This window comes from Arachis stenosperma, chromosome 9, assembly GCF_014773155.1.
Source record: "Arachis stenosperma cultivar V10309 chromosome 9, arast.V10309.gnm1.PFL2, whole genome shotgun sequence".
Lineage (NCBI taxonomy): Eukaryota > Viridiplantae > Streptophyta > Magnoliopsida > Fabales > Fabaceae > Arachis > Arachis stenosperma.
Window position 1 is genome coordinate 63,075,384 of NC_080385.1, and position 26,471 is coordinate 63,101,854.

The 26,471-nt window shown below is 40.5% G+C and overlaps 1 non-coding gene across 1 annotated transcript; it reads left to right on the forward strand.

The window, feature by feature from the left end:
• The first annotated feature begins 23,826 nt into the window (after positions 1 to 23,826).
• On the forward strand, positions 23,827 to 23,934 carry LOC130953833 (small nucleolar RNA R71). Its single transcript, XR_009075994.1, has one exon. It is a non-coding gene; the product is annotated as a small nucleolar RNA R71 (small nucleolar RNA).
• Positions 23,935 to 26,471: the final 2,537 nt, after the last annotated feature.

Consider the following 26,471-nt stretch of genomic DNA (forward strand, 5'->3'; position numbering starts at 1 on the left):
ACTATGACATATTATATATAAATCGAAGCCCCGGACGTTAGCTTTCCAACGCAACTAGAACCGCGTCATTTGGACCTCTGTAGCAAAAGTTATAACCGTTTGAGTGCGAAGAGGTCAGGCTGGACAACTTTGCAGTTCCTTCAACTTCTTGTATTCCTTCCACTTTTGCATGCTTCCTTTCCATCCTCTAAACCATTCCTGCCCTGTAATCCCTGAAATTACTTAACACACATATCAAGGCATCTAATGGTAATAAGAGAGGATTAAACATAGGGAACTTAAGGCCAAAGAAGCATGTTTTCAATCAAAGCACATAATTAGGAAGGCAAATGTAAAACCATGCAAATAGTTTGAATAAGTGGGTAAAGAGTTGATAAAATCCACTCAATTGAGTACAAGATAAACCATGAAATAGTGGTTATCAACCTCCCCACACTTAAACATTAGCATGTCCTCATGCTAAGCTCAAGAGAAGCTATAAAGATGAAGAGGAATGGTAGAAAGTATGAAATGCAATCCTATCTATAGGAATGCAACTAAATGTGAAATGCTTCTACCTACTTGGTTAAAAATAAATAAGTTCTCCAAGACAAACATAAATCAGATTTCACTAATTCAAATTATACAATAAAAGACAAGTAAACTTGTAAGAAGATAGCTCATGAAAGCAGGGAACATAGAATCAAGCATTAAACTCTAATCTCTCAAGTGTCTAGGGTCAATCACTCTAATCTTCTCTAGTCATGCTTTCTAAACCTTGTTCTTCATCTAACCAATTAACAAATATTTAGCATACCAATGCAAACATCATGAGGTCTTTTTAGGGTTGTAATGGGGCTGAGGTAAAGGTAAGGATATATGTATGGCCAAGTGAGCTTTATAAAGTGAATCCTTGATTAGTCTAAGATCTCACCTAACATACTTTATACAATTTTAGAATACTTTACCTAACTACCCAAATTTTTCCCACTTTTGTATTACAAACTCACGTATCAAACTTATTTTTGAATTTTGTCCCATGTCCATTGATCCTTTTTATTTTGCATTTGCGGTAATATTATTTTCATCTCTTTTCTTTTCTCTCTCTCTTTTTTTTTGTATCCCCTTATTTAATTACTTAATTTTTTTTTCAATGCACATGGTAATTTAATTATTTTTATTTCACATAAGCATGCTTCCCAAAACTTTTATTTTGAAATGTCTTTATTCTTTTTAACTTTCTACCTTTGTTTTTATCATCCATGTTCCCATAAGGTTCCCCACACTTAAACAATACACAATTTCTATCTTAAGCTAACCAAGGATTCAACTTGGGATTTTTATTTTGTTTTTCTACTTAAGGCTAGTAATGTGGTTATAAAACAAGAGGGGATTAAAAGCTCAAGGGGGCTAACAAGGGTGATGTAAAATGTAGGCTAATTTGGAAATAGTGAGCTAGAATCAAACAATGGCCTCAGTCATATGCAAGCATGTAAATATACTAAATAATGGACATATAGAATGGAACAAAGCAAAGATTTGTAATCATAGAGAAGAAAACACACAAGAATAAAATATTATGGTTAAATAATATAACCATACAATTAAGCTCAAATCTTACAGGTTGTGTGTTCTAGATTTTACCTATGTTCCAAATAAAACTTCAAACAAATTTAACAAAAATTTTCAATTTAAATTAGTGAAATACTATAGAAATTTCTTGAAAAAGAAAATATTACTTCAACCAAGTAGTAACTAAATGCACAAAATCAAACAAACATGCAAATGCAATAATTAACAAATTAACATTGGTGTTGAGAAGGGATTAACTAACCCGCGGAGATCGGTATCGACCTCCCCACACTTAAAGATTGCACCGTCCTCGGTGCATGCTGAGATGTGCAGGTAGATGGGGGATGTGGCTCTTCAGCTGGTGCTCTCTTTGTTCCTTTCCTTGCCGGTGGTTTGGGAGTAGCTTTCTCTGTACCCTTCTTGGTGGCCATCCTGAAAGAAGAGGGAAAAGAAGAAAAAGTAACCCAGAAATAAAAATAAGAATATAAATAAAGTCTGGGTGGGTTAATGCCAAATAATGGGGGTCTCAATTACATGGTAGCTACAACATGCAAGTGAGAAAATAGTAGAGACACATGGCATATCAATAATGTAAAAATTTGCAAAAATGAGGGAAGAGAGTGTGGGTAAGGAGAGATAATATAAATTCATGTCAATGCAAAAGCGATACAGGTATAAAAGATTGGCATTGATATAAATAATATTACCTAACCAGAATAAAACAAGTCACTAAGCACTCAAATAATTCAAGAGAAGATGCAACAGTTAAATAAGAAAATTCAACACCAAAGGAAAAATAATGAATTTAGAAAAGAAGGAAGAATATACACTAAATTAAAATGCAATGAATGGAATATGCAAATAAATAAAATGAAAGATAAGAAGAATGAGAAGGGAAAGAAGTGAGTAAGAAAGGAGGGAGGGAAAAATTAGGATTGGGGAAGAAAAGATAAGATATTTGGCAAATTAGGATAAGCTGTGCGGCGCAAGCAACGCGGATGCATGGGGCACGCGGTCGCGTAACTTGCGCTTATACAGATTGACGCGGGTAGCCTCGCGCACGCACAACTCTCTGTTCAAAATCATTAATTGCCGAAAATTGGGTGACGCGATCGCATGGGACACGCGGTCGCGTGAATGGCCATTATGAGGATATGACGCGGTCGCGTCGGTCACGCGGCCGCGTGGGAAGAATTGTGCGTTTAGCACCAATCCAACACCACTCTAGCACAACTTTCGGTCGTGCACCTTTTTTACGTCGAATTCCAAGGCACGCGGCCGCGTGAGTGACGCGGTCGCGTGGGAGGCTAGTGTTCGCACTTGACGCGGACGCGTCAGTGACGCAGTCACGTAGGACTATTTATGCCACGGGCACGCCTCCAGCCACGCTCTTGCGTGACTCTCTGTTCGATTTCTCTTCTTCACAGGGCACATGTGACGCGGATGCGCCAGCGACGCTGCCGCGTCGCGTGCGTGCTTTTTCCCTTTTTTTTATTATGGAATTATGCAGTATGCAATATGCAGTGTTAATGTAGATGCTATGAAAACTTCCAGGTTCAATGAAAATAAAATAAAATTCAAAAACAAACAAAACTAAATAAAATTATAATTGAAAAAGGAACGATCATACCATGGTGGGTTATCTCCCACCTAGCACTTTTAGTTAAAGTCTTTAAGTTGGACATTTGGTGAGCTCCCTGTTATGGTGGCTTATGCTTGAACTCATCCAGGAACCTCCACCAATGTTTGTGATTCCAGTAACCTCCCGGGTCCTAAACTAAGCATGTAAAGCCCTTAAGAAGCTTTAAACAGATTCTTAGGCTCCCGGGGGAACAAGTGTCAGAGTAGATCCCAGGATCCCAAATCTTGCTTTTACACCCATCCTTGTCGGGATCTATATTTTTCCAACTGGGTAATAAGTAATTTGAATTCTCACTACAGCCACCAAATAGCTTCCTAGACCCATTCAGTTGAGCTTTACACCAACCTTTGTGCTTAAACTTAAAGTTTTCAACCATGATGAACCTTGCAGGACAATTCTTACCACTGGCCATTTTCCTCTTACTCTTAATGTTACAAAGAGTTCTAAGTTGACCATCCGTCTCCAGTAGCCCATATTCAAGTGGAATTAGAAAGCTAAGGGATATGAATTTTACCCACTTGAATGTTGTGAAGGATGATGGCAACTTAGGGGGAGGGGTCTCCAATAACTTTGGCAATGTGATTTCAAGCTCCACTCCCTTGTGCTCTTTGACAACTTCCACCTCTTTGCAAGCTTCTTCAATTTCAACCTCTTCCTCTTGGTAGCTTTCTTCCAATTCAATCTCTTCTTCATTACTTACCAAGGGCATGGGAGGTTGTGCTTCTTCTTCTTTAATCTCCATTTCTTGATCGACCTCTTTCAAGTCCTTAAGCATGATATGCCTTGGAGGTTGTACACCCTCCTCAACAACAAATTCAAACTTCTTAATAGAGGGTTCTGTGACTTGAGGTTCCCGTGGAGGTTCTGCATCTCCTAAATCTTCAACCATTTCTTCCTCTGCAACTATTATAGCTTCCTCCACTTGTTCCAGTACAAAGTCATGTTCTGTACTGTCGACTGGAGTTTCTAGTATCTCCTTCGTGCTGCGTTCTTCATTAGATTGTCCACATGAAGCCATGGGGGTTCCTTGCGTGTCCGAACATCGGGAAACTAATTGACTTATCGCGTGATTTAATTGGTGAAGGGTTGCATGAAATTTTTCCATTGTTTCCTTGAGACGATCCCTTGATTCTTGTTCCGCTTGGGTATCATAAGTAGGACCATAAGACTCTTGAATTGATGGATATGGAGATGGCAAATATTGAGGTGGTGGTTCTTGGGAGTAATTGGGTTGGAATCGGGGCGGTTCTATATATAGTTCATATGGCTCATAAGGTGGTTGGTATGGTGGTTGAGGGTTAGGGTCATATGGAAGTGAATGGTGAAAAGGGACTTGTGAGTATGGTGGTCCAAAGCTATGTTGAGGAGGGGGTTCATAGGCGTATGGTGGTGGTTGTTGATAGTCAAAAGAGTGCTCACCATAGCCATTGCCTTGATATGCATCACATAATGGTTGTTGATAGTCCATTGGAGGTGGTTATTGCCATGAGGGTTGATCAAATACTTGTGGCTCCTCCCATCTTTGATTGTTCCAACCTTGATGCCTGTTCTCATTGTGACTTCCTCTTCCTGCAACATAATTGTAACTAGACTCATAGCCAAAGGGGTGAGAGTTCATGGTAGTAGGAGAAAATAAAAATAAAAACTAACAAAAAGAAAATATTTTGAAAAAGAATGATTTTTGAAAAATTTTTAGATAAAAATTTTAAAATAAAAATCTGAAATTTTTTTTAAAATATTTACAATAACCAATAATAAGGCACACATTTGCAATTCCCCGGCAACGGCGCCATTTTGACGTTAGGATTTTTGCTAGTAAAGAATTTATAAAAATAGTCGCGTTGTAGATATAGTTTCTAAACTAACAGAAATCCCTTCGTACAAAAGTTTTGGTTGTCACAAGTAACAAACCCCTAAATAAATTGATAACCGAAGTATTCAAACCTCGGGTCGTCTTCTCAAGGAATTGCAGGGAGGTATGTTCTTATTATTGGTTATGAGTTTGTAAATTGGGGTTTTGGAGTTTGGGCAATGGGCACAGGCATATTTAAATGGCAAGTAAAATAAATTAACAATAATAAAATCTCTTGGCAAGGTATGAAGAACTGGAAGTCCTATCCTAGTTATCCTTATCAACTATGATAAGAATTGGATTTTTCTTCCACTTTGTTAACCTCTAACTATGAAGGTAAGTTAAGTGAATGAATTAATTCGAATCCTCAAGTCCCAGTCTTTCCTTGGGAAAAGAAAGAGTTATTGGATCTCGAATTAATTCTTGAAGAATTCCAATTTTCAATCAATAATGAGTTTGATAACTCAAGAGTCACCAATTAATCAACCCAAGCCAAAAGGGAATAAAATCTACTTGAATGAAAATAATTTGGATAAAGACCAAGCATCAGTGACATATAAGTTTGAAATATCTCAATTGTATTAATAAAATAAAATCAATCCAATTATGAAGAGTCATAAGCCAAATAAGCAACATCAATGATCAACAATTAAGAGAAGTCGAAATAAAAAGATATTGAACCTGATAAAAAGATGAGATAAAAATATTCCTAAGTTCTAAAAATCCTAATCCTAATTCTAAGAGAGAGGAGAGAACCTCTCTCTCTAAAAACTACATCTAAATCTTAAAAAGTGAATTATGAGAGCATGATCTGAATTGATGCAAACTCTCTACTTTATAGCCTCTAATCTGAGTTTTCTGGGCCGAAAACTAGGTCGAAAAGAGCCCAGAAATCGCTGGAGAAGAAATCTGCCACGCTGGTTTTTTGTCACTGCGATGCGCCGTGGTGCACGAAATTGTGATCATCAATGGCGCCATCAACATGGTACGCTCATTGCAATCTCACTCTTTATCACAACTCCGCACAACTAACCAGCAAGTGCACTGGGTCGTCCAAGTAATAAACCTTACGCGAGTAAGGGTCGATCCCACGGAGATTGTTGGTATGAAGCAAGCTATGGTCACCTTGTAAATCTTAGTCAGGCAGACTCAAATGGGTATAGATGATGAATAAAACATAAAGATAAAGATAGAGATACTTATGTAATTCATTGGTAGGAATTTCAGATAAGCGTATGAAGATGCTTGGTCCCTTCCGTCTCTCTGCTTTCCTACTGTCTTCATCCAATCCTTCTTACTCCTTTCCATGGCAAGCTTATGCAAGGGTTTCACCGTTGTCAGTGGCTACCTCCCATCCTCTCAGTGGAAATGTTCAACGCACCCTGTCACGGCACGGCTATCCATCTGTCGGTTCTCGATCAGGCCGGAATAGAATCCAGTGATTCTTTTGTGTCTGTCACTAACGCCCCGCCTTCAGGAGTTTGAAGCACGTCACAGTCATTCAATCATTGAATCCTACTCAGAATACCACAGACAAGGTTAGACCTTCCGGATTCTCTTGAATGCCGCCATCAGTTCTTGCCTATACCACGAAGACTCTGATCTCACGGAATGGCTGGCTCGGTTGTCAGGCGAGCGCTCGGTTGTCAGGCGATCAACCATGCATCGTGTATCAGGAATCCAAGAGATATTCACCCAATCTAAGGTAGAACGGAGGTGGTTGTCAGTCACACGTTCATAGGTGAGAATGATGATGAGTGTCACGGATCATCACATTCATCAAGTTAAAGAACAAGTGATATCTTGGAACAAGAACAAGTGGAATTGAATAGAAGAACAATAGTAATTGCATTAATACTCGAGGTACAGCAAAGCTCCACACCTTAATCTATGGTGTGTAGAAACTCCACCGTTGAAAATACATAAGAACAAAAGTGATCATTGGCTTCGGCCCCAGAGAGGGAACCAGAAAAACCAAGATGATAATACAATAGTAAAAGGTCCTACTTATAGAAAACTAGTAGCCTAAGGTTTACAAAGATGAGTAAATGACATAAAAATCCACTTCCGGGCCCACTTGGTGTGTGCCTGGGCTGAGCATTGAAGCATTTTCGTGTAGAGACTCTTCTTGGAGTTAAACGCCAGCTTTTATGCCAGTTTGGGCGTTTAACTCCCATTTTGGTGCCAGTTCCGGCGTTTAACGCTGGGAAATCTGAAGGTGACTTTGGACGCCGGTTTGGGCCATCAAATCTTGGGCAAAGTATGGACTATCATATATTGCTGGAAAGGCCAGGATGTCTACTTTCCAACGCCGTTGAGAGCGCGCCAATTGGGCTTCTGTAGCTCCAGAAAATCCACTTCGAGTGCAGGGAGGTCAGAATCCAACAGCATCTGCAGTCCTTTTCAGTCTCTGAATCAGATTTTTGCTCAGGTCCCTCAATTTCAGCCAGAAAATACCTGAAATCACAGAAAAACACACAAACTCGTAGTAAAGTCCAGAAAAGTGAATTTTAACTAAAAACTAATAAAAATATACTAAAAACTAAACCAAATATACTAAAAACATACTAAAAATAATGCCAAAAAGCGTACAAATTATCCGCTCATCACAACACCAAACTTAAATTGTTGCTTGTCCTCAGGCAACTGAAAATCAAATAAGATAAAAAGAAGAGAATATGCAATGAATTCCAAAAACATCTATGAAGATCAGTATTAATTAGATGAGCGGGGCTTTTAGCTTTTTACCTCTGAACAGTTTTGGCATCTCACTCTATCCTTTGAAACTCAGAATGATTGGCTTCTTTAGGAACTCAGAATCCATATAGTGTTATTGATTCTCCTAGCTAAGTATGATGATTCTTGAACACAGCTACTTATTGAGTCTTGGCTGTGGCCCAAAGCACTCTGTCTTCCAGTATTACCACTGGATACATACATGCTACAGACACATAATTGGGTGAACCTTTTCAGATTGTGACTCAGCTTTGCTAGAGTCCCCAATTAGAGGTGCCCAGGGTTCTTAAGCACACTCTTTTTGCCTTGGATCACAACTTTATTCCTTTCTTTTTCTTTCTTTTTTTCGTCTCCTTTCTCTTTTTTTGTCGGTTTTTTTTTTTGTATTCACTGCTTTTTCTTGCTTCAAGAATCATTTTGGTGATTTTTCAGATCCTCAGTAACATGTCTCCTTTTTCATCATTCTTTCAAGAGCCAACATTCATGAACCACAAATTCAAAAGACATATGCACTGTTCAAGCATACATTCAGAAAACAAAAGTGTTGCCACCACATCAAAATAATTAAACTGTTATAAAATTCAAAATTCATGCAATCCTTTTTCTTTTTCAATTAAGAACAAATTTTTTATTCAAGAAAGGTGATGGATTCATAGGACATTCATAACTTTAAGGCATAGACACTTAAGACACTAATGATCATAAGACACAAACATGGATAAACATAAGCATGAAAATTCAAAAAACAAGAAAACAAAGAACAAGGAGATTAAAGAACGGGTCCACCTTAGTGATGGCGGCTTGTTCTTCCTCTTGAAGATCTTGTGGAGTGGTTGAGCTCCTCAATGTCTCTTCCTTGTCTTTGTTGCTCCTCTCTCATGATTCTTTGATCTTCTCTAATTTCATGGAGGAGGATGGAATGTTCTTGGTGCTCCACCCTTAGTTGTCCCATGTTGGAACTCAATTCTCCTAGAGAGGTGTTCAGTTGCTCCCAATAGTCTTGTGGAGGAAAGTGCATCCCTTGAGGCATCTCAGGGATCTCATGATGAGAGGGGTCTCTTGTTTGCTCCATCCTTTTCTTAGTGATGGGTGATGTGTGGAAAGCGATCCAACACAAAACTCACCGGCAAGTGTACCGGGTCGCATCAAGTAATAATAACTCACGTGAGTGAGGTCGATCCCACAGGGATTGAAGGATTGAGCAATTTTAGTTCGGTGGGTGATTCAGTCAAGCGAATCAAGCTTTGGTTGAGTTGTTTGTGTTGAACAGAAAGTAAATGACATTAAAAGTAAAAGGGAGAAGGGAAAATTGCAGTAAAATAAAGAACAGAGAAGTAAAAGTGCAGAAACTTAAAGAGCAAGAAAGGTAAATGACTGAAACTTAAAGTGCAAGAAACTTAAATTGCAGTAACTTAAATGGCAAGAAAGGTAAATGACTTGAATATAAAAGGGAATTGAGGAATGGGATTGCAAGAATTAAACAAAGAACAAGTGAATTACAGTAAATGGTTGGGCAGAAAGTAGATCAAAAGCAATAAGCATGCAACAGAATTCAAGTAAAATTCTGCAGAGGTTCACAGATGAACCAAAAGTGATCTCAGGATCCCAAGGGCTTAGGTAGCAAAGCCTAAGACCCAATTTCCTTCCCAGATCTAGATTCAGTAAGCAATTGACAGAAAATTGAAGAAGAAGCAATTGAATAACAGAATTGAAAGTGAATTGTGCAGTAAAATTAATGCAGAGAGATTGAATGGGAATTGGGACAGAATTTCCCCAATTTCACACACCCAATACTCAGAGAACAGAAAGTAGAATTGCCCAAGAGATTCGAGGAAGGAGACTCTCCTTTGATCCTCTTAGTTCTTGGTCAAATTCTTTCCAGAAGGTGAAAGCAAGTAAAATTGCAAAGTAATTGAAAATTTAAAAGTGAGTGCCAAGGTAGCTAAAAGAGGTGAAAAGTCCAGCCCCAATTACATCAAACTAAGTCCTATTTATACACTTTCTATTCTTGGATGATGGGATTTGGATGGGCTTTTGGATTGGTGAAGAATTGGATTCAAATTAATTTTAATTTGAATTTCAGCCCAAGATCCACTTCCAGGAGGCTGCCCTGCCCTTGTGGAGGGCAGGGCAGAAAATTGATGCATGGCACAAAGATTTGGTGCGGCGTGGTTGCTTGTTGGTGCGAGTTGGTGCGCACGTTTTGCTTCTTGGTGCGCCACACAAGATCCTGCCCGCGCCAAGGGCAGGGCGGGGAGTTTTGGATGCGCCAGAATTTGAGACGCGCGCGGATGGTGCTGCCAGATGCAAAATTGATGCGCCAGGAAAGGAGATTGGCGCGCGGGACGCGCGTTGGTGCCTTGGAGGCTGCCCTGCCCGCGCCAAGGGCAGGGCAGGATTGGGTTGGTGCGGCCAGAGAGGAACGCGAGCGCCAGGATCGTGCCAAGGGAGAAATTTTGGTGCGCCATGGAGAAAAATTGGTGCGCCATTCAAATTTCTGCCCTGCCCGCGCCAAGGGCAGGGCAATGACCAATCCTCCATGCCGTGGGTTCGAGTCTGGGACCTTGCAAACACGCTACTCATTTTCTTTATTTCTTGGCATGGCAATTGGTCTCAAGGCTTGGCTTCCTCATGGTTCTTGGTTCGAAACTTGTAGCTTGCATGGGTGCCATTTTCTCTTGGATTTCTTTCCTCATGGAGCACGATCCTGCCCTCCACAAGGGCAGGGCAGAATTTGTTTCTCATGGCTCCAAGGCACCATTTTGTGCTCTGCCCTTGAAGTGGGCAGGGCAGAATCGCCTATGCTTGGCTCGGTCACTAATGCTGCCCTCCTAGAGGGCAGTCTGCCCTTGTGGAGGGCAGAGTTGCTTCTCCCTTTAGTTACGGCACACTTCCCCTTTCCTTTGCCACGCTTTTCTCTCTTGTGTCACACTTCTTAGGCCACGCTTTTCATTTTCTTTTCTTTTCTTCACCTAAAATAAACCAAACAACCACTCAAAGTATCACAAAAATCAAGAGGCTTATAAATCCATTAAAATGCAATTAAAATTAGCTTAAACCTCATGATTTATCATTAATTTCATAGTGGTTACTTGATTTAGAGAAGTTATGCATTTTCACTCCAAATCCTTTACTTATGATGCAAGAAAGTGCATAAATGCTAACTAAACAAGTGAAATTAGCTTGAAAAATGGGTATATGATGACTTGTCATCACAACACCAAACTTAAACCTTGCTTGTCCCCAAGCAAGCATCAAAACTAAGAGTAGATGATATGAAATAGAAAAGCACATAAATCCTTATTATGCAGATAGCAGAACTTCAATTCATGGGGCATTTATGCAGACAATGATACTCACTTATTGTTGCTGCTGCATAATACATATCTTGCATCAAAGGTTTGCTAACTTGCTGTTATAAGACTCTTCCTTTTACTCACTCCCTTGCTAACTCTTCTTGGCTTATAATGCTTTAACAAGCTTTTTATTCTTTAAGGGGTTTGGTGTTAAATGTTGCAGCTTAGCCTTTGGCTTCATTTTCTTTTATTTTGCTCAACATCTTTCCACCACAGACACTTAGTTCACTCAATTATCCTTAGGATCATTGATGCCCAGCATCTCTTTGGATCACTAAGTGCTTTGTATCTAAGTTGCTCTTTATTGTGGACTTTCAATTGGCCATCCCAAATCAGTTGATCTAAGTGACCGGGTTTCAAAATACCCCTTAGAATTTACTCATCCAAGCAGATCTTAGTACAAGAACACCACAGGCATTTGTCCTAAGGTTCAAACCATTGGTGTCCAACCCTTATTCTTTATTTTTCTTGCCATTTTGGCTTTTTCTTTCTTTCTTTTCTTTCTGTTTTTGTTACCAAGGGTGTTTCATTATAGATAGAAGTCTTTGTAACAGCAAGCTAACTCACAAGTAATGAGAATGATATTATGCAACACTTTTTTGATGAGTTATGCATTTAATCAAACACATGTGCCACCACCAACTTCCATTCATACTCATGCAACATTGGATTTTTCTCTTTTCAATTCAAACCAAACTCTTTTATTCAAGCATATGGAAACAAAGCAAGATTTAAAGCTAAGTGATGGATACAAGCATTATGCAGACTTGACATTTTCACAAACAATTTCACTTGTAACTACATAAACACTTTTAGCAAGGCATACAATGGTTTCCAGATTTAAAACATCACACAGCAGCAAACTTTAAGTTCAGATACAACCTTTGAAGTTGCAGCCCTTTGATTTTTCTTTCTGCTGTGTTCCTTTTGAGTTACAATGCATAATGTCTTCAATTGTTGGCTTATATCCTGCATAGCTCTCAAAGTTGCTTGATTCTCAAGCACTTAATTATATGATTAGTAAGCATAGTACTGAGTGTGGCATTTTGGATTTGTTTTGGTGTGTGAACACCAAACTTAATTGTTTTGCCACTGTCTCAGATGTGCAAAGTTAACCATATTTGAAACCATGTATTCTTGCTAAAGGTTAAATGAAACAAAAGCTAGAAAACAATTTAACAGTTGAGTAATGTGGTTGATTACTTGGGGCTAGAATTATGCAGGAGGTGAGAATGCATTAAATGATATTTTTGGTGGAACACCAAACTTAGAAGTTTTCATTCTCCTTCAAATTGCTTTGGTGTGAAACACCAAACTTAGCTTTTTGCAATCCATACCAATTACTCAACATTTTTATTGAAAAGCTATGAAAAGAAACTACCTCAGGTTGGGTTGCCTCCCAACAAGCGCTCTTTTATTGTCATTAGCTTGACATCTTCATTTTCTGCTCAAGAGGAACTCAGGTTTTGAACCTGCTTTTCTTTGTTCCATTGCCCTCCTAGGTACAATTTTGCTCTATGTCCATTTGCAGTGAATTGGTTCTTTGTTGCTTCATCCAGTAATTCGATGCTTCCATAAGGAAAAACCTTAGTCACCAAGTATGGACCAGTCCATTTAGACTTAAGCTTGCCAGGGAATATCTTGAGCCGTGAGTTATACAAGAGAACTTGTTGTCCAGGTTTAAATTCTTTCTTTAAAATCTTCCTGTCATGCCATCTCTTAGCTTTCTCCTTGTATATCTTGGTATTTTCATAAGCTTCTAGCCTAAACTCATCTAGCTCATTCAGCTGCAATAATCTTTTCTCTCCTGCTGCTTCAGAATCCAAATTTAGAAGTTTGGTGGCCCAAAAGGCTTTATGCTCAAGCTCTACAGGGAGATGACAAGCTTTGCCATATAACAGTTGAAATGGAGACTTCCCAATAGGAGTTTTAAAAGCTGTTCTATATGCCCAAAGTGCATCTTCCAACTTCCTAGCCCAATCTTTTCTTGTGCTTCCAACTGTTTTCTCTAGGATCTTCTTTAGTTCCCTGTTTGCTAATTCTGCTTGACCATTGGTTTGGGGATGATATGGTGTGGCTACCTTATGAATGACTCCATATTTGTGGAGGAGTTTCTCCATCTGTCTGTTACAAAAATGGCCACCACCATCACTGATGAGACCCTTGGGTACTCCATATCTAGTAAAGATATGCTTCTTTAGGAATTGAAGAACCACTTGTGCATCACAGGTTGTTGTAGCTATGGCTTCCACCCATTTTGAAACATACTCCACTGCTACTAAGATGTATTTGAATGAATAAGAAGGAGGGAAGGGTCCCATGAAATCAATGCCCCATAAATCAAACAATTCTACTTCCAAAATGAAATTCTGTGGCATCTCATTCCTTTTTGTTAGTCCTCCTGCCCTTTGACATTCATTGCATTGGTGGACAAATTCCCTAGCATCTTTGAAGATAGTAGGCCAATAGAAACCACTTTGTAACACCTTTGCTGCTGTTCTTTCTGGACCAAAATGTCCACCATAGGCTGAGCCATGACAATGCCACAATATGTCTCTTATCTCACTCTCAGGGATACATCTTCTGATTATTCCATCAGAACATCTTCTGAACAGATAGGGTTCATCCCACAAGAACTTCTTGGCCTCATTGATTAGTTTCCTCACTTGTTGCTTAGTTAATTCTTGTGGTATCTTTCTCCCTACTTTGTAGTTTGCTACATCAGCAAACCAAGGTGCTTGTTGGATTTGCATGAGATGTTCATCTGGGAAGCTTTCATTTACAGGTACTGAGGCTTTTTGAATTGTCTCTGGTGGCAGCCTTGACAAATGATCAGCAACCAAATTTTCAGTGCCTTTCCTGTCCTTTACCTCAATGTCAAATTCTTGTAGGAGTAAGATCCATCTGATAAGTCTTGGTTTAGCATCCTGTTTTGACATCAAATACTTGAGAGCAGCATGATCAGTATAAACCACAATTTTAGATCCTATCAAATATGATCTAAACTTATCAAATGCATAAACTACAGCTAGCAATTCCTTCTCTGTTGTGGTGTAATTTTTTTGAGCTTCATTTAATACTTTACTTGCATAGTATATGACATGATGCAAGTTTCCCTTTTTTTGCCCAAGTACAGCACCAATTGCAATTTCACTTGCATCGCACATGAGTTCAAATGGTGAGTCCCAATCAGGGGGTGTGATAATTGGTGCTATTATGAGTTTCTGTTTTAAAGTCTCAAAAGCATGCTGACAGTCCTTATCAAAAATAAAAGGTTGATCATTCATCAAAAGATTGCTTAAAGGTTTGGCTATTTTAGAAAAATCTTTGATGAACCTTCTATAAAAACCTGCATGCCCCAAGAAACTTCTGACAGATTTTACATTAGTTGGTGGAGGGAGTTTTTCTATTATTTCCACCTTTGCCTTGTCAACCTCTATTCCTCTTCTTGAAACTTTATGGCCAAGAACAATCCCCTCAGGTACCATGAAGTGGCACTTTTCCCAGTTCAAAACCAAATTAGTTTCTTGGCATCGTTTCAAGACAAGAGTTAGATGGTTTAAACAAGTGGTGAAAGTATCACCAAAAACAGAGAAGTCGTCCATGAAAACCTCTAAAAATTTTTCAACCATGTCTGAGAAGATAGAAAGCATACACCTTTGAAAAGTGGCTGGAGCATTGCACAATCCAAACGGCATTCTTCTATAAGCAAAAACACCAACTGGACATGTGAATAAGGTCTTCTCTTGGTCCTTTGGATCCACCACTATCTGATTGTATCCCGAATATCCATCCAAGAAGCAATAATAAGCATGGCCAGCCAACCTCTCAAGCATTTGATCAATGAAAGGGAGTGGGAAGTGATCTTTGCGTGTAGCATCATTCAATCTTCTATAATCAATACACATCCTCCACCCTGTCACAGTTCTGGTGGGAATGAGTTCATTTTTCTCATTAGTAATGACTGTCATTCCCCCTTTCTTTGGCACCACTTGTACTGGGCTTATCCATGAGCTATCAGAGATAGGATATATGATTCCTGCATTCCACAACTTCATCACTTCCTTTTGGACGACTTCCTTCATTGCAGGGTTTAGTCTTCTCTGAGGTTGAATTACAGCTTTGGAATTGTCCTCCAAAAGAATCTTATGCATGCATACTGTGGGACTAATGCCTTTTAGATCATCAATGGTCCATCCTAATGCATCCTTGTGAGCTCTGAGGACAGCTATAAGCTCCCCTTCTTCCTTCTTTGTCAAGGATGAGTTGATGATTACTGGAAAGTTCTCTGAAGTGCCCAGAAATGCATATTTGAGGTGAGAAGGTAATGGCTTTAGTTCTTGCTTTTGCACCTCTTCTTTCTTGTTTGGTTCTTCTTCTTTGCTTATGAGGATCTCAGCCACATGTTCCTCCATTCTTTCCTGGTTGTCTCTTTCTTGCTCATGCTGACCAATATCTAACATTTCTTCCACTAGGCTCTCTATCATATCCACCCTCAAATGATCTTCTTGCTCTGGGGGATGTTGCATTGATTTAAAAACATTGATGATCATTTGCTCATTGTGTACTCTGAAAATCATTTCTCCCTTTTCCACATCTATGATGGCTCTTGCAGTTGCTAAAAATGGTCTGCCCAAGATGATGGAATTGTTGCCTTCCTCATCAGTATCTAGGATTACAAAATCTGCAGGGAAGATGAACTTTCCAACCTTTACTAGCAAATTTTCCACAATCCCATTTGGCACCTTGATTGATCTGTCTGCCATAACTAGTGACATTTTGGTGGGTTTGAGTTCTTCTATTGCCAACTTCTTCATCATGGACAAAGGCATCAAGTTGATACTAGCCCCAAGATCGCAAAGAGCATTGTCCAAAGATAGTTTTCCTATAGTGCATGGCACTACAAAACTCCCTGGATCCTTGAGTTTTGGTGGGATTCCCTTTTGGAGCACGGCACTACATTCTTCACTAAGCATCACCGTTTCCTTCTCATTCCAATCCCTTTTCTTGTTGATGAGCTCTTTTAGAAATTTAGCATACAGTGGCATTTGTTCCAAGGCTTCTGCCAGAGGTATGTTAATTTCTAATTTCTTGAAAGTTTCAAGAAACTTGTGGAAGTGCTGGTCCTTTGTTTCCTTGTGAAATCTTTGTGGGTAAGGCAGTGGTGGTGTTGAGCTCTTCACCACTTGATACTGTTTTGGAGTTGGTTCCTCCATGATTTGCTTGCCCTTCTTTGAACTCTGTAGCTTGTTTTCTTCCTCTGTGAGCTTTTCTGAAGCATTCTTGCTTATCTTGTCCTTGTTACTTGCTTCAGTGTCCTTTGTTGGCTCAGTGATATCTTCCATAGGCTTCTGAGTTACTTCTTGGTTGCCATCTGTCAACACCCTTCCACTTCTTAGTTGCACCACCTTGCATTCTTCCTTTGGGTTGGGAATGGTATCACTAGGTAGTGAACTTGAGGGTTTCTCAACAGAGATCTTCTTGGAGATTTGGCCAATTTGCCTCTCTAAGTTCTTCATGGCAGCATCTTGATTCTTGGTGGTTTGTTCTTGGCTTTTCATTAGTTTTTCCATGAGTACTTCTAGATTGGTAATCCTTTGTGAATCTTGTGTGATGGGTTGGTTTTGGGGTGGTGATGGATGAAGATAGGTGGTTTGGTTAGTTGGGTGGTTATTGGGTGGGTATTGGTTAGAATTTGGGTGGTTGTTTTGTGGTTTTCTGTATGAGTTTTGGTTAGTGTTTGGCTGGGAGTTATGGTTTGTGTTTTTCCAATTGTTTTGACCTGTGTTTCTTTGCCATGGTTGTTGGTTTTGGTTATGGTTGTCTCCCCATCTAAGGTTTGGGTGATTCTTCCAAGATGGATTGTAGGTATCTCCATAGACCTCATTTGTTCCCTGATTCTGGTTGTGCAAGTATTGAACCTGCTCTTGTTGTTGCTCCTCTTGAGTTTCTTCACTTTGCACCCAAGTGTTTGGAGGTTGGCTTGTGGTGCTCACTGCTGCCACTTGCAAGCCATCAATCCTCTTAGCCATTTGCTCAAATTGTTGTTGAATCTGTTGTTGCATCATCTTGTTTTGAGCTAAGATTGAATCAACTCCTTCCAACTCCATGACTCCTCTTCTCTGTGATGGTTGACGTTGTCTTTGATGAGAAAAGAAGTATTGGTTGTTGGCCACCATATCAATGAGGTTTCGAGCTTCCTCTGTGGTTTTCATGAGTTGTAGAGAGCCTCCAGCAGAATGATCAAGAGCTTCTTGAGCTTTAAGGGTGAGACCTTCATAGAAGTTTTGTAGCTTGTCCCACTCAGTGAACATCTCTGGTGGACATTTCCTCAATAGAGCCTTGTATCTCTCCCATGCTTCATATAAGCTCTCGGCCTCCAATTGAGTGAAGGTTTGAACCTCTGTCTTCAACCTTAGGACTCTTTGAGGGGGGTAGAATTTGGCAAGAAACTTGCTCACCAAGTCATCCCAAGTGTTGATGCTTTCTTTTGGAAAAGTCTCTAGCCATTGAGTTGCTTTGTCCCTGAGAGAGAATGGGAAGAGTAGCAACTTATAGCTATCAGGGGGCACACCATTTGTCTTCACTGTGTCACAGATTCTCAAAAAGGTGGACAAATGTTGGTTTGGGTCCTCCAAAGGCCCTCCTCCAAAAGAACAATTGTTTTGCACCAGAGTAATGAGTTGTGGCTTGAGTTCAAAGTTGTTGGCATTGACATTGGGAGTGAGAATGCTGCTCCCACAATGCTTGGCATTTGCAAAGGTGTATGAAGCCAAAACTCTTCTCTGTTGGTCATCGTTGGCTCTTCCTTCAGGTTGAGTGGTATCTCTTTCCATGTCTTGGAATTCCTCCTCAGATTCTTCTTCTTCTCCAACAATATTCTTCCCTCTTTCAGCTCTTCTGATTCTCCTGAGAGTTCTTTGATCAATTTCAGAAATAATGTGGGAAGATCTTCCTATACCTGACATACAAACTCACAACAATAAACACACAAACCCAGAGAGTTAACAAAACTTCAATCTATTGCTAGAATGAGGTTTTGGTTGGTTAGTTTAAGCAAAATCTCAAACAGTTAATGTGTTAGTGAGAGTTAGAACAACAGAAAAGTAAAAATGCTTAATCTAGATCTCCACCTCACTTAATCATTGTCAATCTATTTCAATCCCCGGCAACGGCGCCAAAAACTTGATGTGTGGAAAGCGATCCAACACAAAACTCACCGGCAAGTGTACCGGGTCGCATCAAGTAATAATAACTCACGTGAGTGAGGTCGATCCCACAGGGATTGAAGGATTGAGCAATTTTAGTTCGGTGGGTGATTCAGTCAAGCGAATCAAGCTTTGGTTGAGTTGTTTGTGTTGAACAGAAAGTAAATGACATTAAAAGTAAAAGGGAGAAGGGAAAATTGCAGTAAAATAAAGAACAGAGAAGTAAAAGTGCAGAAACTTAAAGAGCAAGAAAGGTAAATGACTGAAACTTAAAGTGCAAGAAACTTAAATTGCAGTAACTTAAATGGCAAGAAAGGTAAATGACTTGAATATAAAAGGGAATTGAGGAATGGGATTGCAAGAATTAAACAAAGAACAAGTGAATTACAGTAAATGGTTGGGCAGAAAGTAGATCAAAAGCAATAAGCATGCAACAGAATTCAAGTAAAATTCTGCAGAGGTTCACAGATGAACCAAAAGTGATCTCAGGATCCCAAGGGCTTAGGTAGCAAAGCCTAAGACCCAATTTCCTTCCCAGATCTAGATTCAGTAAGCAATTGACAGAAAATTGAAGAAGAAGCAATTGAATAACAGAATTGAAAGTGAATTGTGCAGTAAAATTAATGCAGAGAGATTGAATGGGAATTGGGACAGAATTTCCCCAATTTCACACACCCAATACTCAGAGAACAGAAAGTAGAATTGCCCAAGAGATTCGAGGAAGGAGACTCTCCTTTGATCCTCTTAGTTCTTGGTCAAATTCTTTCCAGAAGGTGAAAGCAAGTAAAATTGCAAAGTAATTGAAAATTTAAAAGTGAGTGCCAAGGTAGCTAAAAGAGGTGAAAAGTCCAGCCCCAATTACATCAAACTAAGTCCTATTTATACACTTTCTATTCTTGGATGATGGGATTTGGATGGGCTTTTGGATTGGTGAAGAATTGGATTCAAATTAATTTTTAATTTGAATTTCAGCCCAAGATCCACTTCCAGGAGGCTGCCCTGCCCTTGTGGAGGGCAGGGCAGAAAATTGATGCATGGCACAAAGATTTGGTGCGGCGTGGTTGCTTGTTGGTGCGAGTTGGTGCGCACGTTTTGCTTCTTGGTGCGCCACACAAGATCCTGCCCGCGCCAAGGGCAGGGCGGGGAGTTTTGGATGCGCCAGAATTTGAGACGCGCGCGGATGGTGCTGCCAGATGCAAAATTGATGCGCCAGGAAAGGAGATTGGCGCGCGGGACGCGCGTTGGTGCCTTGGAGGCTGCCCTGCCCGCGCCAAGGGCAGGGCAGGATTGGGTTGGTGCGGCCAGAGAGGAACGCGCGCGCCAGGATCGTGCCAAGGGAGAAATTTTGGTGCGCCATGGAGAAAAATTGGTGCGCCATTCAAATTTCTGCCCTGCCCGCGCCAAGGGCAGGGCAATGACCAATCCTCCATGCCGTGGGTTCGAGTCTGGGACCTTGCAAACACGCTACTCATTTTTCTTTATTTCTTGGCATGGCAATTGGTCTCAAGGCTTGGCTTCCTCATGGTTCTTGGTTCGAAACTTGTAGCTTGCATGGGTGCCATTTTCTCTTGGATTTCTTTCCTCATGGAGCACGATCCTGCCCTCCACAAGGGCAGGGCAGAATTTGTTTCTCATGGCTCCAAGGCACCATTTTGTGCTCTGCCCTTGAAGTGGGCAGGGCAGAATCGCCTATGCTTGGCTCGGTCACTAATGCTGCCCTCCTAGAGGGCAGTCTGCCCTTGTGGAGGGCAGAGTTGCTTCTCCCTTTAGTTACGGCACACTTCCCTTCCTTTGCCACGCTTTTCTTCTCTTGTGTCACACTTCTTAGGCCACGCTTTTCATTTTCTTTTCTTTTTCTTCACCTAAAATAAACCAAACAACCACTCAAAGTATCACAAAAATCAAGAGGCTTATAAATCCATTAAAATGCAATTAAAATTAGCTTAAACCTCATGATTTATCATTAATTTCATAGTGGTTACTTGATTTAGAGAAGTTATGCATTTTCACTCCAAATCCTTTACTTATGATGCAAGAAAGTGCATAAATGCTAACTAAACAAGTGAAATTAGCTTGAAAAATGGGTATATGATGACTTGTCATCAATGGGCTTATCCTCATCAATGGGGGTGTCTCCTTCTATGTCAACTCCAACTGAATAACAGAGGTGACAAATGAGGTGAGGAAAGGCTAACCTTGCCAAGGTAGAGGACTTGTCCGCCACCTTATAAAGTTCTTGAGCTATAACCTCATGAACTTCTATTTCTTCTCCAATCATGATGCTATGGATCATGATGGCTCGGTCTAGAGTAACTTCGGACCGGTTGCTAGTGGGAATGATTGAGCGTTGGATAAACTCCAACCATCCTCTAGCCACGGGCTTGAAGTCATGCCTTCTTAGTTGAACCGGCTTTCCTCTTGAATCTCTCTTCCATTGGGCGCCCTCTTCACAAATGTCAGTGAGGACTTGGTCCAACCTTTGATCAAAGTTGACCCTTCTAGTGTAAGGATGTTCATCTCCTTGCATCATGGGCAAGTTGAATGCCAACCTCACATTTTTCGGACTAAAATCTAAGTATTTCCCCCGAACCATAGTAAGCCAATTCTTTGGATCCGGGTTCACACTTTGATCATGGTTCTTGGTGATCCATGCATTGGCATAGAACTCTTGACTTGTTGAATGGGGTTGGTAAGAACTTCCCAACCTCTTCTTCGGATCTCATGTCGGATCTCCAGATATTCACCCTTTTTGAGTGAAAAGGGGACCTCGGGGATCACCTTCTTCAAGGCCACAACTTCATAGAAGTGGTCTTGATGCACCCTTGAGATGAATCTCTCCATCTCCCATGACTCGGAGGTGGAAGCTTTCGCCTTCCCTTTCCTCTTTCTAGAGGTTTCTCCGGCCTTGGATGCCATAAATGGTTATGGAAAACCGAAAAAGCAACGCTTTTACCACACCAAACTTAAAAGGTTTGCTCGTCCTCGAGCAAAAGAAGAAAGAATAGAGGAGAAGAAGAAGAAATGAGGAAGAAGGGAATGGCTTTGTGTTCGGCCAAAGAGGGGGAGAAGTGGTGTTTAGGTTGTGTGAAAATGAAGGGGTGAAGAAGGGTTTATAGGAGAGGGGGGCTCATGGTTCGGTCATGTATGGGTGGGTTTGGGAGGGAAAGTGGTTTGAATTTGAAGGGTGATGTAGGTGGGGTTTTATGAAGGATGGATGTGAGTGGTGAAGAGAAGATGGGATTTGATAAGTGAAGGGTTTTTGGGGAAGAGGTATTGAGGTGATTGGTGAATGGGTGAAGAAGAAGAGAGAGGGTGGTGGGGTAGGTGGGGATCCTGTGGGGTCCACAGATCCTGAGGTGTCAAGGAAAAGTCATCCCTGCACCAAGTGGCAAGAAAATTTGCGTTCTGTGCCAATTCTGGCGTTAAACGCCGGGCTGGTGCCCATTTCTGGCGTTTAACGCCAGGTGCTTGCCCTTTTCTGGCGTTTAACGCCAGTCTGGTGCCCCTTTCAGGCGTTAAACGCCCAGAATGGTGCCAGACTGGGCGTTAAACGCCCATCTGCTAGCCTTACTAGCGTTTAAACGCCAGTAGGTTCTTCCTCCAGGGTGTGCTGTTTTTCTTCCTGTTTTTCATTCTGTTTTTGCTTTTTCATTTGATTTTATGACTTCTCATGATCATCAACCTACAAAATAAAATAAAATAACAAAGGAAAATATGTAAAATATAACATTGGGTTGCCTCCCAACAAGCGCTTCTTTAATGTCAGTAGCTTGACAGAGGGCTCTCATGGAGCCTCACATTTCTCAGAGCAATGTTGGAACCTCCCAACACCAAACTTAGAGTTGAATGTGGGGGTTCAACACCAAACTTAGAGTTTGGTTGTGGCCTCCCAACACCAAACTTAGAGTTTGACTGTGGGGGCTCTGTTTGACTCTGATTTGAGAGAAGCTCTTCATGCTTCCTCTCCATGGTGACAGAGGGATATCCTTGAGCCTTAAACACAAAGGATTCTTCATTCACTTGAATGATCAGTTCACCTCCATCAACATCAATCACAGCCTTTGCTGTGGCTAGGAAGGGTCTGCCAAGGATGATGGATTCATCCATGCACTTCCCAGTCTCTAGGACTATGAAATCAGCAGGGATGTAATGGTCTTCAATCTTTACCAGAACATCCTCTACAAGTCCATAAGCTTGTTTTCTTGAATTGTCTGCCATCTCTAGTGAGATTTTTGCAGCTTGTACCTCAAAGATCCCTAGCCTCTCCATTACAGAGAGAGGCATGAGGTTTACACTTGACCCTAAGTCACACAGAGCCTTCTTGAAGGTCATGGTGCCTATGGTACAAGGCATGGAGAACTTCCCAGGGTCCTGCCTCTTTTGACGTAATTTCTGCCTAGACAAGTCATCCAATTCTTTGGTGAGCAAAGGGGGTTCATCCTCCCAAGTCTCATTTCCAAATAACTTGTCATTTAGCTTCATGATTGCTCCAAGGTATTTAGCAACTTGCTCTTCAGTGACATACTCATCCTCTTCAGAGGAAGAATACTCATTAGAGCTCATGAAAGGCAGAAGTAAGTCCAATGGAATCTCTATGGTCTCATTTTGAGACTCAGATTCCCATGGTTCCTCATTGGGGAACTCAGTGGAGGTTAGTGGACGCCCATTGAGGTCTTCCTCAGTGGCGTTCACTTCCTCTCCTTCCTCTCCAAATTCGGCCATGTTGATGGCCTTGCACTCTCCTTTTGGATTTTCTTCTGTATTGCTTGGGAGAGTACTAGGAGGGAGTTCAGTAATTTTCTTGCTCAGCTGTCCCACTTGTGCCTCCAAATTCCTGATGGAGGACCTTGTTTCAGTCATGAAACTTTGAGTGGTTTTGATTAGATCAGAGACCATAGTTGCTAAGTCAGAGGGGTTCTGCTTAGAATTCTCTGTCTATTGCTGAGAAGATGATGGAAAAGGCTTGCCATTGCTAAACCTGTTTCTTCCACCATTATTGTTGTTGAAACCTTGTTGAGGTCTCTGTTGATCCTTCCATGAGAAATTTGGATGATTTCTCCATGAAGAATTATAGGTGTTTCCATAGGGTTCTCCCAGGTAATTCACCTCTTCCATTGAAGGGTTCTCAGGATCATAAGCTTCTTCTTCAGATGAAGCATCCTTAGTACTGCTTGGTGCATTTTACATTCCAGACAGACTTTGAGAAATCAAATTGACTTGCTGAGTCAATATTTTGTTCTGAGCCAATATGGCATTCAGAGTATCAATCTCAAGAACTCCTTTCTTCTGATTTGTCCCATTGTTCACAGGATTCCTTTCAGAAGTGTACATGAATTGGTTATTTGCAACCATTTCAATTAGTTCTTGAGCTTCTGTAGGCGTCTTCTTCAAATGAAGAGATCCTCCAGCAGAGCTATCCAAAGACATCTTGGATAGTTCAGAGAGACCATCATAGAAAATACCTATGATGCTTCATTCAGAAAGCATGTCAGAAGGACATTTTCTGATCAATTGTTTGTATCTTTCCCAAGCTTCATAGAGGGATTCTCCATCCTTCTGTCTGAAGGTTTGGACTTCCACTCTAAGCTTACTCAATTTTTGAGGTGGAAAGAACTTTGCCAAGAAGGCATTGACTAGCTTTTCCCATGAGTCCATGCTTTCTTTAGGTTGTGAGTCCAACCATGTCCTAGCTCTGTCTCTTACAGCAAAAGGGAATAGCATAAGTCTGTAGACCTCAGGGTCAACCCCATTAGTCTTGACAGTGTCACAGATTTGCAAGAATTCAGCTAAGAACTGATGAGGATCTTCCAATGGAAGTCCATGGAACTTGCAATTCTGTTGCGTTAGAGAAACTAATTGAGTCTTAAGCTCAAAGTTGTTTGCTCCAATGGCAGGGATAGAGATGCTTCTCCCATAGAAGTCGAGAGTAGGTGCAGTAAAGTCACCCAGCACCTTCCTTGCATTGTTTGCATTGTTGTTGTTTTCGGCTGCCATGTCTTCTTCTTTGAAGATTTCTGTTAGGTCCTCTGCAGAGAGTTGTGCCTTAGCTTCTCTTAGCTTTCGCTTCAAGGTCCTTTCAGGTTCAGGGTCAGCTTCAACAAGAATGCTCGTCTTTGTTCCTGCTCATATAAAAGAGAAGAGAACAAGAAAATGTGGAATCCTCTATGTCACAGTATAGAGATTCCTTGAGGTGTCAGAGAAGAAGAAAAATAGAAGGAAGAAGGAGAAGAATTCGAACTTAGTCAGATAGAGCTCGAATTGTGCATTGAGGAGGAGTGGTGCTCCATAAATAGAAGGATGTGAGAAGAGAGGAGGAAATTTTTCGAAAATTAATTAAAAAGATTTTAACAACATTTTGAAAAACTTTACTTGATTTTCGAAAATCAAGAGTGGGAAAGAAATCAAGTAATTTTTGAAAAAAAATTTTGAAATTAGAATTTAAAAAGATATGATTGAGGATTATTTTGAAAACAATGTGATTAAAAAGATATGATTGAAAAGTTATGGTTTTAAAAAGATATGATTGAAAAGATATGATTTGAAAACAGTTTTAAAAAGATTTGATTTTAAAAATTAATGACTTGCCTGACAAGAAAATATATGATTCAAACATTAAACCTTTCTCAACAGAAAAGGCAACATACTTGAAATGTTCAATCAAATCATTAATTGTTAGCAAGTATCTTTGAAAAAGGAAATAAATTGATTTTGAAAAAGATTTGATTTTGAAAAACTTTTGAAAACTTAAAAAAATTGATTTGAAAACAAAATCCTCCCCCTTGTGCCATCCTGGCGTTAAACGCCCAGAATGGTGCACATTCTGGCGTTTAACGCCCAATGCACCACCTTTTTGGGCGTTAAACGCCCAACCAGGCACCCTGGCTGGCGTTTAAACGCCAGTCTGTCCTTCTTCACTGGGCGTTTTGAACGCCCAGCTTTTTCTGTGTAATTCCTCTGCTGCATGTTCTGAATCTTCAGTTCCCTGTACTATTGACTTGAAAATAGAACCAAGATCAAATAGACAATGCATGCAAGACACCAAACTTAAAATTAGACACTAGACTCTAACAAGAAACATAAAATATTTTTGGTTTTTTTATGATTTTGAAAATTTTTTTTGGATTTTTCGAAAATTATATGGAAATAGAAATTAAAGGTTTCAGAATTCTTAATTTGGATTCCAGGAATCATTGCAATGCTAGTCTAAGACTCCGGTCCAGGAATTAGATATGGCTTCACAGCCAGCCAAGCTTTCAAAGAAAGCTTCGGTCCAAAACACTAGACATGGCCAATGGCCAGCCAAGCCTTAGCAGATCATTGCTCCAATAGCAAGATTGATAGAGATCAATAAGCTCTTGTGATGATCAGTTGAAACCTCGGTCCAATAAGATTAGACATGGCTTCTCAGCCAGCCAGATTTCAACAGATAATCATGAAACTCTAGAACTCATTCTTAAGAATTCTGAAAAATACCTAATCTAAGCAACAAGATGAACCGTCAGTTGTCCATACACGAAACAATCCCCGGCAACGGCGCCAAAAACTTGGTGCACGAAATTGTGATCATCAATGGCGCCATCAACATGGTACGCTCATTGCAATCTCACTCTTTATCACAACTCCGCACAACTAACCAGCAAGTGCACTGGGTCGTCCAAGTAATAAACCTTACGCGAGTAAGGGTCGATCCCACGGAGATTGTTGGTATGAAGCAAGCTATGGTCACCTTGTAAATCTTAGTCAGGCAGACTCAAATGGGTATAGATGATGAATAAAACATAAAGATAAAGATAGAGATACTTATGTAATTCATTGGTAGGAATTTCAGATAAGCGTATGAAGATGCTTGGTCCCTTCCGTCTCTCTGCATTCCTACTGTCTTCATCCAATCCTTCTTACTCCTTTCCATGGCAAGCTTATGCAAGGGTTTCACCGTTGTCAGTGGCTACCTCCCATCCTCTCAGTGGAAATGTTCAATGCACCCTGTCACGGCACGGCTATCCATCTGTCGGTTCTCGATCAGGCCGGAATAGAATCCAGTGATTCTTTTGCGTCTGTCACTAACGCCCCGCCTTCAGGAGTTTGAAGCACGTCACAGTCATTCAATCATTGAATCCTACTCAGAA